The sequence below is a fragment of the Rousettus aegyptiacus genome, unplaced genomic scaffold (genome assembly GCF_014176215.1).
Source record: "Rousettus aegyptiacus isolate mRouAeg1 unplaced genomic scaffold, mRouAeg1.p scaffold_m13_p_12, whole genome shotgun sequence".
NCBI classification, from domain to species: domain Eukaryota; kingdom Metazoa; phylum Chordata; class Mammalia; order Chiroptera; family Pteropodidae; genus Rousettus; species Rousettus aegyptiacus.
The window spans coordinates 14,708,022-14,722,733 of NW_023416287.1; the positions used below are offsets into that span (position 1 = coordinate 14,708,022).

General features: G+C 42.7%; 1 long non-coding RNA gene across 1 annotated transcript in view; it reads right to left on the reverse strand.

Moving 5' to 3' along the window:
• Nucleotides 1-1,152: 1,152 nt before the first annotated feature.
• The window catches only part of LOC107506735, a 34,339-nt gene continuing 20,779 nt past the window's right edge, over nt 1,153-14,712 (reverse strand). The window contains exon 3 of the long non-coding RNA XR_001595994.2: nt 1,153-14,341. This is a non-coding gene — a long non-coding RNA (uncharacterized LOC107506735). The remainder of the gene's footprint in view (nt 14,342-14,712) is intronic.

The window sequence follows — 14,712 nt, forward strand, 5'->3', positions numbered from 1 at the left end:
CTTAAACTTTGTAGGTTATCTGATTAGCCAAGCTCATTTTCCAGTCTGATTTGTCATGTCTCTATTTTTATACTTTGCATTCTGCACAGTCTACTTCCATTTTAATGTTTTAATATATCAGATGTTTTTCATTATTGATATTTAAGAAAATCTGCCATATAGATCTTTCACTTTTTAAAGATATATTGTTAGATACCTTATATTCCTTATTGCTATGGAAAATGATATCCTTGAAAATTAATTTTTGTAACTATCTCTGGCCAGCTATATGGATACCAGCTTTTTTATATATTAACTGAATATTCGGCTACCTTGCTATATTCCTATTGCATCCACTGCAGTAAAAGTTTGATATTGGCATAAAATATGTCAAAAGAATAGAGAAACAGAAGAGTGCCCAGAAACAGATTTTAGCATACATGACGATTTAATAAATGAAAGAAGTGGTATTTCAATTCAGTGGAAATATAATGAAGGATACCAGCACAACTGGTTTTCCAACAAAAAAAAGTTAGACATCTACTGCATGCCATATTAAAAAATTCTATGTGGGATAAAAACATATTTTAAAAATAATAAATGGAAAGTTAGAGATAGTATTCTAAAACCTAAGGGTTTGAGAAACCTTTGTAACTAAAACAGTAAACCCCCAAAGTATTAAAGAACGGAAGATATTTGACTGTCTGAAAATTAAATCTCTATGTTTAAAAAATTAAATCTCTATGTTTTAAAAAATCCATACTAAGGCAAAGCAAATAATACATTCTACATATGTGCTACATTAAAGGTAAGAATATATTAAAAATAAACTGAAAAACTGACAACAAAAATACATACAAACCAGCAGGAAAAAAAGGACACGATATAGGAACAGACAGTTGCAAACATAAATGGCCAATGAAAACAAAAGAATGGGTATTCAATCTCTTCATTAGTAAGGAAAAGGTAAATAAAATTAAGAACAATGTAGTCTTTTATACCCATTAGATAAGTGAAAATGTTCATTTATTGCTAGTAAGGATGCAGACAATATGTAATTTATACATTGTTCATGTGAATGTGAATCAGTAGTATGGTTTTTCGAACAGCAATTTTGAAGGATCTTTAAAAATTATACGTATTTCTTTTTAATCTATTAATCTCACTCCTGAGAGTCCAATTAGTATAAATAAAAATACTAATATATAAGAATACATACATAAAAAGAAATGTTTATTGCAAGAACTTTAAGAGTAACAAACACTGGTTTGAGGGACTGAATACTATTCAGAAATATACAGGTTGAGTAGATTAGGATACATTCACAATAGACAATATATTTTATTGTTGACCAAAGATGTCAGATTCAGACTAAATGATTTGAAAGTATCACCATATCTATGATGAAAGGAGAAAATCAAGATGTAGAGAAGCATTCAATACTGTGGTCATTTTAAAAAATAAAATAATGGCAAAACCTTTGCTATCTGTATCATATTAATACTTAAATCTATATCAAGAGTTGGAGCTACAAATATAGGTAGGGGATCATGTAAGCACTGAGTAGGCTCTGGAAATTTAACAATATATGGTTAATTTTCGTTATCTGGAACAGGATGGGGAAACAGGAAAGGGAAAATAGGAGGCACATATCGAAAATTGAAAAAATGACTATTAAAATATTTAAAAAAGAAACAATATTTGTACATATGTATATACACAAAGAGATGCATGAAAAGATGACTGATTACATGTTGTTTTTGGTTATCTTGGTACACTAAGATTTCAAGGGACCATTAAATTTATTTTTTACATTTCATCTTTATAGTTACAATAAAAATGTATTAACTACATAATCGTAAGAAACTGTGATGCTAATTTAAAATTTTGGGTTTTCTTCCAGTTGTCTACCTAAGTCTTCTTGGTTACTTCAATATGAAACAAAAATAAGAAATCACAGGAACCCCGAAGAGAAGTCCCTGTAAATATCTATCGTCCATGTCAGTGGATCATCATAGATCTTCTCATGACTTAGTTTCTACTTTTTCTGCTCAGTAATAGCTTTTCAGAGGGCTTTCCTGACCACCTTTTCCATTTTTCCCATCACAAACCATTCATTGGCCTTTATATTGACTTTATGTAACATTTACAAAAAACTACTCATTATTCTTTTTGTACTTTATAAGGGTGAAATTAAAGTTTATTTTCAGGCTTCCTCTTTCAATAATAATTTTTAAAATGCAATTCAGGCTATGTTTTCCTCTGAAAAACAGAGGTTTAGCTGTGGCCCACAGATTTTAAGTTGTATTCTCCCCATTCTTTTAAAAATAATGTGATTTATATTTTCCCACTCTTTATCAGGTATTGTTTGAAAAATATTTTTAAAATAGAAATGAGTTAGTTATGTTTTTGAAGGGCAGACATTATTTGTTATTGATTTTCATGTTTCAAAGGGAGGAGGGTATGATCAGAAAATAAGGCCTATAAAATCTATCCTTTAGAAATGTACTAAGGTTTTCTTTTGGCTAAGTATATGTTATTTTTCTTGTAGCGTTCCAAGGACCTAAGGACATATATTTATATTCTACTATAACAGTTTCTGTATAAACCTATTAAATTATGCTTATTGTTACATTCTTCAAATATTCTATTTTGACCTTTTTTTCCCCAAGTAAATTTAACAAATTACCACGTTTTGAGAATTCTAACCCAATGTTTATATTTTGCTGAATGTTGTTTTCTATTTAAGGATATACACATTTTGTAAGTCTCTTTTATGGACTGTTACATTTTATTGTTATATAATATCCTTCTTTACCCTGTTCAGGGCATATGGCTTTGATTTTTCTTTGTCCTGTTATCAGCATTTTCTCTAACACTTTATTTGTATTTGTCTCATATATACAATAATGAAAATTTTCTTCTTTTACTTCTTTCTTGGTCATTTCGGAGCCCTATTATATAAGTATGATAGTGATTCCCATGTCTAATTATCATAATTAAATTTGTATATTTAATTATGCATAATTAAATTTTGCATATCTACTCCCGCACTTCCAATGAGATAAATGCTTGAGCATAGTGTCACTGTTTATCTCAATATGAGACCTCTGGAACTGCAGTAAAACCTGCCAAACATGACACGGGAGATAATGCAATCAGTGAGTGGTTCCTGACCTCTGCCCAGCTTGTTCTCAAGCGGGGGTGAGTTAGAGTTCTCATTCTTTATTAGAGTGGGTTGTGGACAGAATGTGACTAACTGGGACATTCTCAATGAAGCCAACTTTTGGCTATCTTTACTTTTGTGATTTTTGACATTAAAGATCTGTATAATATTTTATTTGATTCATTAAATAAATAATATTGTGGGCCTGCATTCTACAAGTGAAATTCAAATAAAGTCTGGAGTTACAGTAAAGTATCAATGTTGGTTTCTCAATTTTGACAAATATATATATGATGGTGACTAGGGAAAATCTGGAACTGTGTGAAAGGTATATGAGAACTCTCTGTATTATCTTTGCTGATTGTTTTGTAAATCTAAAATTCCAAAATAGTTTAAAAAAATTCTCCCATAATCAAAAGACTGCAGTTTACCTCCTTTTTAGCTAAATGCACTTTAATTCCTTCTTTAGATCCACTTACCTAGACAGGGAGGCATCTAGGAATATGGTGCTGATGCTCACACACACTTATTAAACACCTATTATGTGACAATGGGATAATGGTTTAACTGGTACGTAGACATTACATATGTTTTATGGCAAAATCATTGTCACCAGTGGGGAACAGTTGCCTAGACCCTTTTCTCTTTCTGTGGATTTCCTATCCTCCTTGTCTATAGCCATCTGAAAGTTTAATCAAAATATTGAGGACTTATTTCCTTCCTGAGTAGCTCTGTGAATACATTCAAAGTGACTCTCATTTAGGTAATGCATGAAAGTTGCTACCAATCTTCCCAGTGAGTGGGAACAGTCTCTCAAATTGTCTTTGCACAGCCACTAAGTGGTTCAAAGGACATGGGACACAACTGGATGCACACCTTCATTCCTGCCCTCAGCCAGGTCCAAACCGGATGGTGGGTAGAACAATGGGAGACAGATAGCATCAATTTCTTCGCCAACAAAAAGTGCAAGAAATAGTATTTCCCCTTCCCCTGAAACCTGATGGGAATTCAAAAATCAAGAATGATCCTGGGGTGAGAGGAGAGGGTGTTTGGGAAAGGAAAGAGGAGAAAAGGCATAAGCTGAGCCAAGGGTCTCGCTCTCTTGCCTTCTTCCTCTGCAGGGATGCATGTGGGGGAAGGAAATAAGTCATTAGCAAGTGTGTGTTCATTCCTGACAAATTTGAGATAATTCCCGTCAGCCATGGTCTCATCATTGTTGGATGGGCCATTGGAAGTTGAGGGCGCCCTTTCTGCTTTTGAAGTCAGAGGAGTGGGTTTGGGCCACAGCCAGATACCCTCTGGCCATCAATGTACCCTATCTTGGATTATAGCAAGAGAGAAAGCAGAATTTTCTCTAGGTCATCAAGCTTCTCAGAGCTAGGCTGACATGCATATGCTCTCTTTGCAACAGAGTCTTTAAAAATTACATCAAGAAATTTGGGTCAATTGAAATATCTTTGTCCAAATAACAGCTCATTTTCCAGAAAGAGAAAACATGGTACTGCCTAATTTCTTCCTAAAGGTTTAGGGTTATTGAAAGCTTTTTAGAAGAGCTAAATTCTCAAGCTTTGCACAAAGTAGGTACTGAAGGGGAAAATTAAAAGGTGCTGTTGGTTGTAAAAATACATTTAAAAATAGAATACAAAATTTTGATTATGAAATTAAAACACACAACATATTGGGTGGAGCATGACCATTGTGGAAAAATCCCAAACCAGTCCAATGAAACACCAAGCAGTAACTCAGAGAGAAAGGAGAACTCAGGTTTATCATGCACAGTCCCAGAGGAGCTAGTGCTCTGAAGATCTGGGCAGTGGGCTCAGCTGCAACACTGCTTATATACCAGAATTTTTACACAAGCTAATTGGTCAGTCTGAACTCAAACCGTTACAAACAGCGGAAGTTGTTATGGAGACTACAAGTCGTAACATTGGTAAGACTGGTTGCCAACAAATTGTTACAGAAAGTGGGAGCAGTTAAAGTTATATTTGTTGAGCAAAAGGCGAGTAGGACGAGGTGCAAAAGAGCTCTGCAATGAGCTCTTGCATGCGGCAAGCACATTTATAGAAGCAGAACAAAAAAAGCTGATTAGCTTTTAATGAAAATCCTGAAATTTCCTTTTCATTCCCCCCTTTTGATGCCTGTTTAGATTCTTCATAGGGCATTAACCTTGTGATCTCCCCCTTGATCTCCTAGTGTCAGGGACCAGGAACTCCACTGTGTAAAGATCTTTGCTGTAGTCTTTCTTTCCACTATAGTCTGAGGGAGGTGACTGGACAACAAGAAGCAATAGGTAAGGCAGGAGGAGGCAGGTACTGATGAGGAGGAGGAAGAGGAGGACTACTCCAACTAAGATCTACCCCCAAAGGTAGAGAACCAACCTCCAAAGAGGCTATCAGGGGCCCACCCGTGCTATACTTGCACAGGCACATGTGCCAGTTTTGTCATCTGCTTGACAAGATCTTCAACTGCCTGACCCTGGTCATTTATCTGTATACAACAGTTAGTGAGACTGAATTTCCCACTTACACTTCCTGCTGCTGCCAATAGATAATCTAGGGCCAACCTGTTCTGGTAGATGGCATTTCTCATCTGATCTGTTGATGTGCAAGGAGAGTCAGGGCTTTCCCAGTCTCGTTAGTAATGATTTCTAAAACTGCCTGCAGTCAGATAATTCAGTTTATCGTGTAAATGGGGGTACAGTATCCCCATGATCCATCTTTTGCCCAAGTGGCAGGCCCACAGTATTGGATTATTCATTCTGGGGGCCACTCATCATCCTTCCAGTTCCCTATTTGGAGTTCTCTTTTTACCCTTTGCAGGGGTTGTGGGACCGGGTGATCAAGCTGTTCCCCTGTTTTCAGAGGTAAGAAGAAAAAGGATGGTTTTATCATGCCTATTACACAGCTTCCTTCCTAATTGGTGGGGAGACAGATATAGGCTGTGCTTCCACAAATCCAGTAAAGCCCATGTGGGGCCATCCAGTCTTGGGCCCTGCTTGGGTTATGCCAGGCTTCAGCTAGCCTTGGGAATCTGGCCAATGGATTTTTCTCTTCTGTTTGCCAGCCACACACTTCTTCTGGAGGCAGCATTATAATACCGTTGACCTGAGCAAATTAAGTTTCTGACTGAGTGTTTGAGATTTCCTCCACCTCTGGCCAGGTAGTATTGTCTAATAACAGTATGTTCTAAAATCCATTGACCATTGCTTGAGGTACGTGGGGCCATTGTATCTGGCATTGCCTGATTGGGAACCAATTCTGTGGCTTCCCATATCCATCTATCTCCCACTAGAGTTCCCCTACATATGTAGCAAGAAGAGACATTCAGGGAGCGAGCTACTCCTTCAGCCATTCTGAGAAATAAGTTTTTGGTTGGTTACAACAATGAGACTAGGGGTTCAGTTACTTCCTTGTGACAGTGGGACTAGGGATTCAATACCTCTTTGTAGAAGTACTTATAAACCTGATAGATTTGGGCCGAATAGGCTAGTATTTGACCTTTAATATGAACACGAATTTGAACATAGGGATTTAACCCCATCCTATCAATGCCAAGGGCTAGTACTTCTCCAGAACTCCAGTAGGGGGTCAAGGGGTTGGTTATGATTAACTCTAATGGATCGCACATATGTGTGGTGCAGCCTGATAAGGCTACCCCCTTCCTTAAATACACCTCTTTCTTGTTGGTGGTGTCTTTCTCCCAAGTAGCCCATAGGACACATGACCAATAGGCACAACTTGTTCCACATGAGGAACTGTGGGGACATATGTACTTTGCTTCTGTCCTGTAACTTTCTTCCCAGCTGAGAGATCCATAGGATCTCCCTTCCTCCCTTTGGCCCTGACTCATAGCAACATAAGCATCAAACTTTAGGATTACCTGATTGTTATCTTCTTTCATTCTAGTCTGGGCCAACGTGGGTCCATTTACCCATCTTCCACTATGGGCCCTCAGAGCTACCATTATTTCAAAAACTATTTCAGTGGGAGAGTTATTTGGGTTGTAATATACATAAGGTTGATTACTTCTTGGGTCACATATTGAATATTGAGTCTGGTTATAGGTATAAGTCCCTTTCTGAGTTCCCTGACAATCATACTAATTATAGAAAATTAAGGTAGTCTTATCTCTTTCAGTGATATGAATACATGACTCACAGTCCTCTGCCCTAATTTCCTTCCCTCCTCAATGTCCAATTATAAGGAGTCCCATGATGAAATTCCTCAAGCTTCTGCCGTGCGTAGACCAGCCAGCTTCCGGTTGTGGCTGGAGCAGGACATGATGATCTCAGGTGGGCTTCTGTGGCCTCTGGATCGTAACTTGGAGTGGATGGTCAGGAAGAGGCTCTGCAATCCAAGTCTCCTGGCTTTCTGGAGGGGTTGCTCTCTTTACCCGGGTGTAGTGGATCCACGGGGGTGATATTTGCAACTTTAATAGCCGTGTGAGTTGCTGATGTAACCTATGAGGGCCTGTCCAGCTCTGCTGGAGCGGCTCCCTTTTCCAATCTTTAACCCATATTTCACCCCCTGGCTGAAAGGGGTGGACCTAATTCCTCAAGGGGATAGGGGCTCTCTCTAAAGTTTCTCAAGTGATGCTGCAGAGGATTTTTCCTAAGGCCTGAAGATGTGATATTTCTAAGTCAGCTATTAACCTAGGGTCTCTTTTTATTTTCCCTACCAGTGGGGAAGGTCTCCCATAAAGAATTTTGAAAGGGGAGTAGCTCAAAGGCCTTGGTGTGCATCACGTTCAGAGTAGAGCTAGAGACAGCATATCTATCCAAGGTAGATGGTTTCCTGACAAAGCTTAGCTAGAGTGGTTTTTAGGGTCCAGTTCATATGTTCAACTTTCCCTGAACTTTGTGGCCATTAGGCTGTGTGGAGCTTCCATTTAATTCCTAGAGCTTTGGACGAGGTCTGGACTATCTCAGATACAAAGTCAGGTTCATTGTCTGATCCTATAGAGAGGGGTAGTCTGTACCTTGGAACAATTTCCCTCAACAAGGCCCTGGCTACTTCTCGTGCCTGTTCAGTGCACGTAGGAAAGGCTTCAACCCATCCGGAGTAGGTGCAAACCAACACAAGCAAGTATCGGTGGCTTCTGCAGCGCTTAACTTCAGTAAAGTCCACTTCTAGATCTTCGAAAGGCACACTTCCAATTGTTTGCATCCCTGGATTGAACCTTCGCCTTTGGCCAGCATTATTTCATGCAAAAGTCACATACCTAGCACTGCTCTGGGCACACAGGGTTGGGAATTTGGATATGAAATAGTAGCGGCCTAATGGGTTTTCTAAAATCTTTCCCAGGTGTTAATTCGTGGTCTGTTTTACTAGCTGAACTGCTGAATGGGCAGGAACAAAGAGTCTCTGATCTGGAAGCTCCCATCAACCTTTCTTCCTCCTGGCTCCCCTTTTACCTGAAGCCCATTGTTCTTCTTCTTTAGTGTATTTTGAGTATAGAGGCAGTTCTGGTGCCAGGAGAACCTTGGAGATTGGTCTAGGACCAGCTGCGGCACTCAGCTGATGGGCAGCTTCCCTTGCTGCTTGGTCTACTAGTCAGTGTCCCTTGCTGACAGGGTTGGTTCCTCTCTGGCAATCCTTGCAATGAATGACTGCCACTTTTGAAGGCTTCCAAACTGCCTCTAGCAGTCGGAGGATTTATTCTTTGTTCTTTATTTCTTTTTCCCCTGCCGTCAGTAATCCCCTCTCTTTATAAATGGCCCCATGGATGTGCAAGGTAGCGAAGGCATACCTTGAGTGTGTATAGATATTAGGCTGTTTTCCTTCAGCCTGTCGCAGTGCCTGGATGAGTGCCCACAGTTCAGCCCGCTGTGCTGACCAGCCCTGTGGTAGGGCCTCAGCCCTGATGACCTCATCGACAGTTGTTACTGCGTAGCTGGCTTTGTGCTGTCCTTCATGGATGGAGCTGCTCCCATCTGTGAACAAACTAGTTCTGGGTCCTGAAGAGGAACATCTGTAAAGTCTGGCTTGCTTGAGTAAACTTCATCCATGGCTTCCTCATAATCGTGGTCAGGAGGCCCCTCCTCCGTGGGCAGAAATGTAGCAGGGTTCAGTGTTCATACAGTTCCGAGATAGACTCATGGATTTTTGCAAAGCAGTCCCTGATAATGATCCATTCTGGTGTTGGTCAGCCATTTACGTCCTTGATTATTCATTAATGCAGTTACAGCATGGGGACCTTTACATTTACATTTTGTCCTAGCGTAAGCGTGTCCACTTCTCTGACCAGGTTACTGTGGCAGCTAAGTCATGAAGGCATTGCAGCCATCCCACAGCCACCGGATTTAGCCGTTTGGACAGATATCCAATTGGAGATTGCCATAGCCTGACTGTGTGAGGACCTACAGTGCAGTGTGACTCTTCTCATGTATGAAAAGGTCAAAGTCTCGTGTCATGTCCAGTAGTCCTAAAGTCAGGGTGCTGGTTAGGAGTCTCTTTATTTCTCTGAAAGCCTTTTCTTGTTTGGAATCTCAAACCAGGGGATCTTTACCAGACCCAGCTGTGGCCTCATACAGTAGCTTGGCAATCTCAGAGAAACCTAGTATCCAGATTCACTAGAATCTGGCTGCCCCAAGGAATTCATGGACCCCTTTTTGGTGTTAGGCCAGTGTATTGAGCAGATGGCCGGTTTCCTTTCATGTCCAAGTGCTCGATGTCCTCCTGAGATGATGAACCCAAGGCATCTGACCTCCTGTTTGCAGATCTGAGCCTTTTTCCATGACGCCTTGAACCCTACAGTAGAGAGTAAGGCCAGTACGGCTTTAGTACCTTTCCAGCAGTCTCTTTGTGTGGGGCTAGCCAGCAAGCAGGTCATCTACATACTGGAGTAGAGTGCAGTTCAGAGTCTCTTCAGGGAAGGCAGCCAGATCAGTGGCCAACACTTCGCCCAATAGGGTAAATGAGTTCGTAAAGCCCTGTGGTAGTAGACTCCAGGTCAGCTGAGATTTTCTCCGGGTGTGTGGATCTTCCCATTCAAAGGCAAATAAAGGTTGGCTCACTGGTGACACCTGGAGACTGAAGAAGGTGTCTTTAAGGTTGAAGCACATTACCCAATTCACCTGGGCAGGTGGAAGACTCAGGAGGGTGTGGGGGTTCGAGACCACTGGATAGATAGTGATCACTGTACTGTTGATGGCATGGAGGTTCTGGACAGAGCTGTAGTCGTTTCCTCCAGGCTTGTTGACTGGCAACAGTGGAGTGTTCCAAGGTGACGGACACTAAACTAGAATTCCGGCATCAAACACTAGATGTGGTCCCGAAATCCCAGGCATACTTCCTGTGACACTGGGTATTGCCTTTGTGTGACCTGAATGGCCCTGGCTTCAGATTTACCACAATGGGTGTGTGATTTTTGGCTAGATCTGGGCCCCCCTTTTCTCCCCAGACAGTAGGGAACTCTTCTAGTAGACTGGCTAGATTCGTTTGTTTTTCTCACAAAGAATAAAGACGCCATTCATCTTCCCTGGACACAGTCACAGCCATCGTTAAAGCAGGCTAGCCCCTCAGTGTGACTTGGATGGACTTTCCTAAGGTAAAGGTGATTTGTGTGCCAAGTTTTGTCATCTAGTCTCTACCCAAAAGGGGAATGGGGCACTCTGGTAGGTATAAGAACTGATGAGTTGCTAAGTGGCCCCCTAGCTTACACGACCAGGCTTTACAGAACGAGTGAGTGACTCAGTCTCCCACAGGCCCAACAATGGTTGCCTTACGATCCGTGAGGGGAGCCACAGGCTTAGTTACCGCAGAGTATTCAGCCCCAGTGTCCACCACAAAAGTCATTGATTGGCCCCCTACTTCTATTGTGACCGTAGGCTTCTGGGGGCCTAAGATCAGGGAGCCCGGTTGCCCCTAGTCTGACTGTTCTTTGGCCAGTCCAATAAGCCCTTGGACGGCTGGCTCTGGCTGGTATTTTCCCTTATGAAGCTGATTGAACTTCCCCAGCCCTTCGGGCGTCTCCTGCAATGGGGCACTCGTTCTTCCAATGGCCAGTTTCTTTGCAGTAGGCACATTGGTCGCAACATAGTGGAAGTCTCCTGTTGGCTTCTCTCTTCTGTAGGGGAGCAGTAGTCTGTCATACCAGGCCCGGGTTCCCGAATGCAGCTGCCAGCAGGGACACCTTTTGTCTCATCCATTTGACAGCTACCTTTTGGGCCTCCTGGTCATGATTTACAAACACCTTGTTTGCGACCTCCAGCAGCTGGGTGGCGTTCATTCCAGCAAAGCCTTCTAATTTTTGAAGCCTGCGGTGGATGTCAGCGAAGGACTGAGCCACAAATGCCGTGTTGACTATGCGCTGGTCTTCTCCCGCCTCAGGGTCAAAAGGGGTATACACCTGGAATGCCTCACATAGTCTCTCACAGAACTCTGTGGGCAACTCCTCTGGCCTCTGGAGTACCTCTGCCGCTTTTGACATGTTTGTTGGCTTCCGAAGCCCCAGGTTTTACCCCTTGCATTATGGCCTGCCAGTACCTGTTGAGAGACTCTCTGCCATGTGGTACATTAAAGTCCTAGTTGGGCCTGACATCAGGCACAGCCTCTGAGGCCCGTGCTATAAGGTCCAATACACTGCCCGGTGCTTGTCCTTGAAGCTATACTCGTGCTTCTGACAGAATCCGACGCCGTTCTTTGGTGTTGAAGAGAGTCAGGAGGAGCTGGCGGCAGTCATCCCAGGTAGGCTGATGAGATTGGAAGATGGACTCGAGCAGATCAATCATCGCCTGAGGTTTCTCCGAATAGGACGGGGTGTACTGCTTCCAGCTCAGGTCGGTTGTGCTGAATGGCTGATAGCAGAAGACAGGGCAGCCTGGCTGGTGTGCCATCTTCTCCAATCTCAGAGGGACCTCGCGCCTCTCTGAGGGGCACGTGAAGGGCTGCAGATTGCTGAAATGGCTGTGTGGCTGAGCAAAGGTGCTGTGGACTCAGGCTTGGTGGTTGCTCGAGCTGTTGGGGCAGCGAAGGCACGGATAATGGAAGCCTGTCCGGCAATTGTGGGTAGAGTGGCTGTGCGAGGTCTGGTTAAGCTGCTGGGATGTACAGTGGTGCAAAGATATGTTCTTCCTCGGGGTGCCCTGGGTGAATTATTTTTGCTGGCTCCTCTTTGTTCATTTTCCGAGCCAGTCAGGCCACAAGTACCTTGCTCTCTCCCTGCCTATTCGCACAAAACTGGACCTAAGGGGGCACTACGGTAGCGAGCTGCAGCCATATGTCTACTATGTATGGAAACTGGTCTGGATGCCCAGGGGTCCCCAACTACCCGACGTACTGCCTTCACTGTGGGGAGGTCTAGGGTCCCTTCCTACCCTGAAGGTGGGCCATACAAGCTCACAAAGAGTACAAAGCTTTCCCAGAGTTAGTCTGACCCCTTACTCCTCCTCTGAGAAACCCTTCTCAAAATTTTCCAACATACAATTTAAAACAATTGGCTTAGAAGAACTCCCTCCCCCCGCCCTGCCCTTCCTATTTGCAGGGAGCTTCCTTTGAAAATTGGGTGCAGAGGCCGGTGGGAGTATATTCTCCAAAGTCCTAGAAACCTGGTTAAGGCAGCACAAAACACTGAAATTAATTTTGATGAAATACAGAATCCCAGTGTTTTACTCATAAAACCTTTTCAAAACATTCGTGTCAGACCAACAGTCTAAGAAACATTAAACACAATTCTACTTTTGCATCAGTTTACTTTTGACACTCAAATTTCCATCCTTGCACCAACTTTATTTCACACAAAAGTTCCTCTCAGGATTTTTCCCTTAACAAACCTTCTTTCACACCTTCTTTATTCCCTCAGTTTGCCTCTCTTTACTCATTCAGTAATAACCACTTCTGAGGCAAATACCTTTCCTTCAGTTTCCTTCAAAATGAGTCTCCAGACCTTATACCTTCTGTTACCAAGACACTTTCCTATTTTCCTTTCCACCATATATTTCAGGAGTACCTCTCATACCTCCCACGACAGACAACTGTCATGCCACAAGGGGAGGTTGGGGAAAGGGTCGCGGAAATTTGGAGGGGACACTACCTGCTTCGCCTGTCTCTGGCTGCTTCCCTTGCAGCAATTTCAGGTGCCTCCTAGCATTGGTGGGTTGGCATAAACCCCCAACCCGGATCACTGGAGCAGACTGCTCATGGGGATCCAATAACACCACCTTAAGCCGTATGAGGCTCACCTATGGAACTGCGGATTGGGGTCAACTCTCGCTTCAGAGTAGGCCATGTCTCAGTCACTCAGCATTCACTCTCTTTCATACTACCTCCCACCATTCCTTAACGTGTTTGCTAACTTATGGAGGGTGCTTGGTAGCCCTCCAGAGGGTGATGAAGATCTCCCCTTTACTCAGTGTTGACCAAACTCTTCCCACCCGGCGAGACTGATACAAAAACAAACAAGGGTAGGTGCCCCCTTCAAAGAGGAGACCATTCAGGTGCTCATTTGGCTGTGTCTTCTTCCGGGAAGCTTAGTGATGCTTAGCCGTAGCGGTCTCAGCTTTGTGACTTGTAATCGGACACTAGTCCGATGCCGCCCTGGACCGTATGCTGTTCACCACAGACCTGCAGAACGGGCTCGAACAAACTCCGTGGCCTTTGGGGGACCTTAAGGGTGCCCAGCCATGGAGCTACAAACTTGTACCTGACCAATCAAGTTGGTTAAGCCATTCATTCACTCACAAAATCATACATCAGGTTAAAACACTGCCTCCCCCACCAGTACAACCCGGATCACATGACAGTTTCCCAACTAGTGGGTATGTACCTCAACCTGATGCCTCCCCTACTGGGGAGACTCCTGTTGAACCCAGATCACATGACAGGTTCCCTGGCCATTGTCTTCTTACTGAAGATGAAGACGCTGTGTCTAGTTCCTCTAACCCCCAACAGAGGAGACCTGAATGGGGGCTGTCCTGGGGTCCTACTCAGCTCACTTATTCCCTTTGATCTTACCTTGGTATCTCTTTCTCCTACGTCCGTTTCTGGTGAGTTGGTCCTTTCCTCCTATGAGTCCGGTTGGTGACTCAGCCTCGCCAGGAATCGGGGTGCTGATCCAAAAGAGAACTTGGGATACTCGTCAGGTGGCACACCTCCTCAGTAGTCTCGGCTCCCCTCTGCCTTGGCCAGGCTGAGCCACTAGTCCGGCAGTTCAAGGGGCCAGCGTGGTTGGAATCTCTCTGAAATAACTCTGAAACTTAGAAGCAAACAAACAATAAGTCTAAAGGAATCTAAAAAACATATATATAAGAGAATATATATGTGGGTGTATATACATGTGATATGTGAATATATTACTACACACATATGTATAAAAGCAATAGATCAGAGAAAAGTAGAAATGATAGGTCAGAAATAATTAAAGGAATAACAGAAGAAAACATGTTTGAATAAAAGAAATAACAATCTGCTGACTAAAATAACTCATCAATGCTGGGCAAAATTAATAAAAACAGAATAAAACTCCTGAGATTTATGCAGGTTATGTGCTGACAATTCAAATATAAAGCATATATCCTAAATGGAAGAATGAACAAAAGGGAGGTTGATTTATATAGACCCCAAATC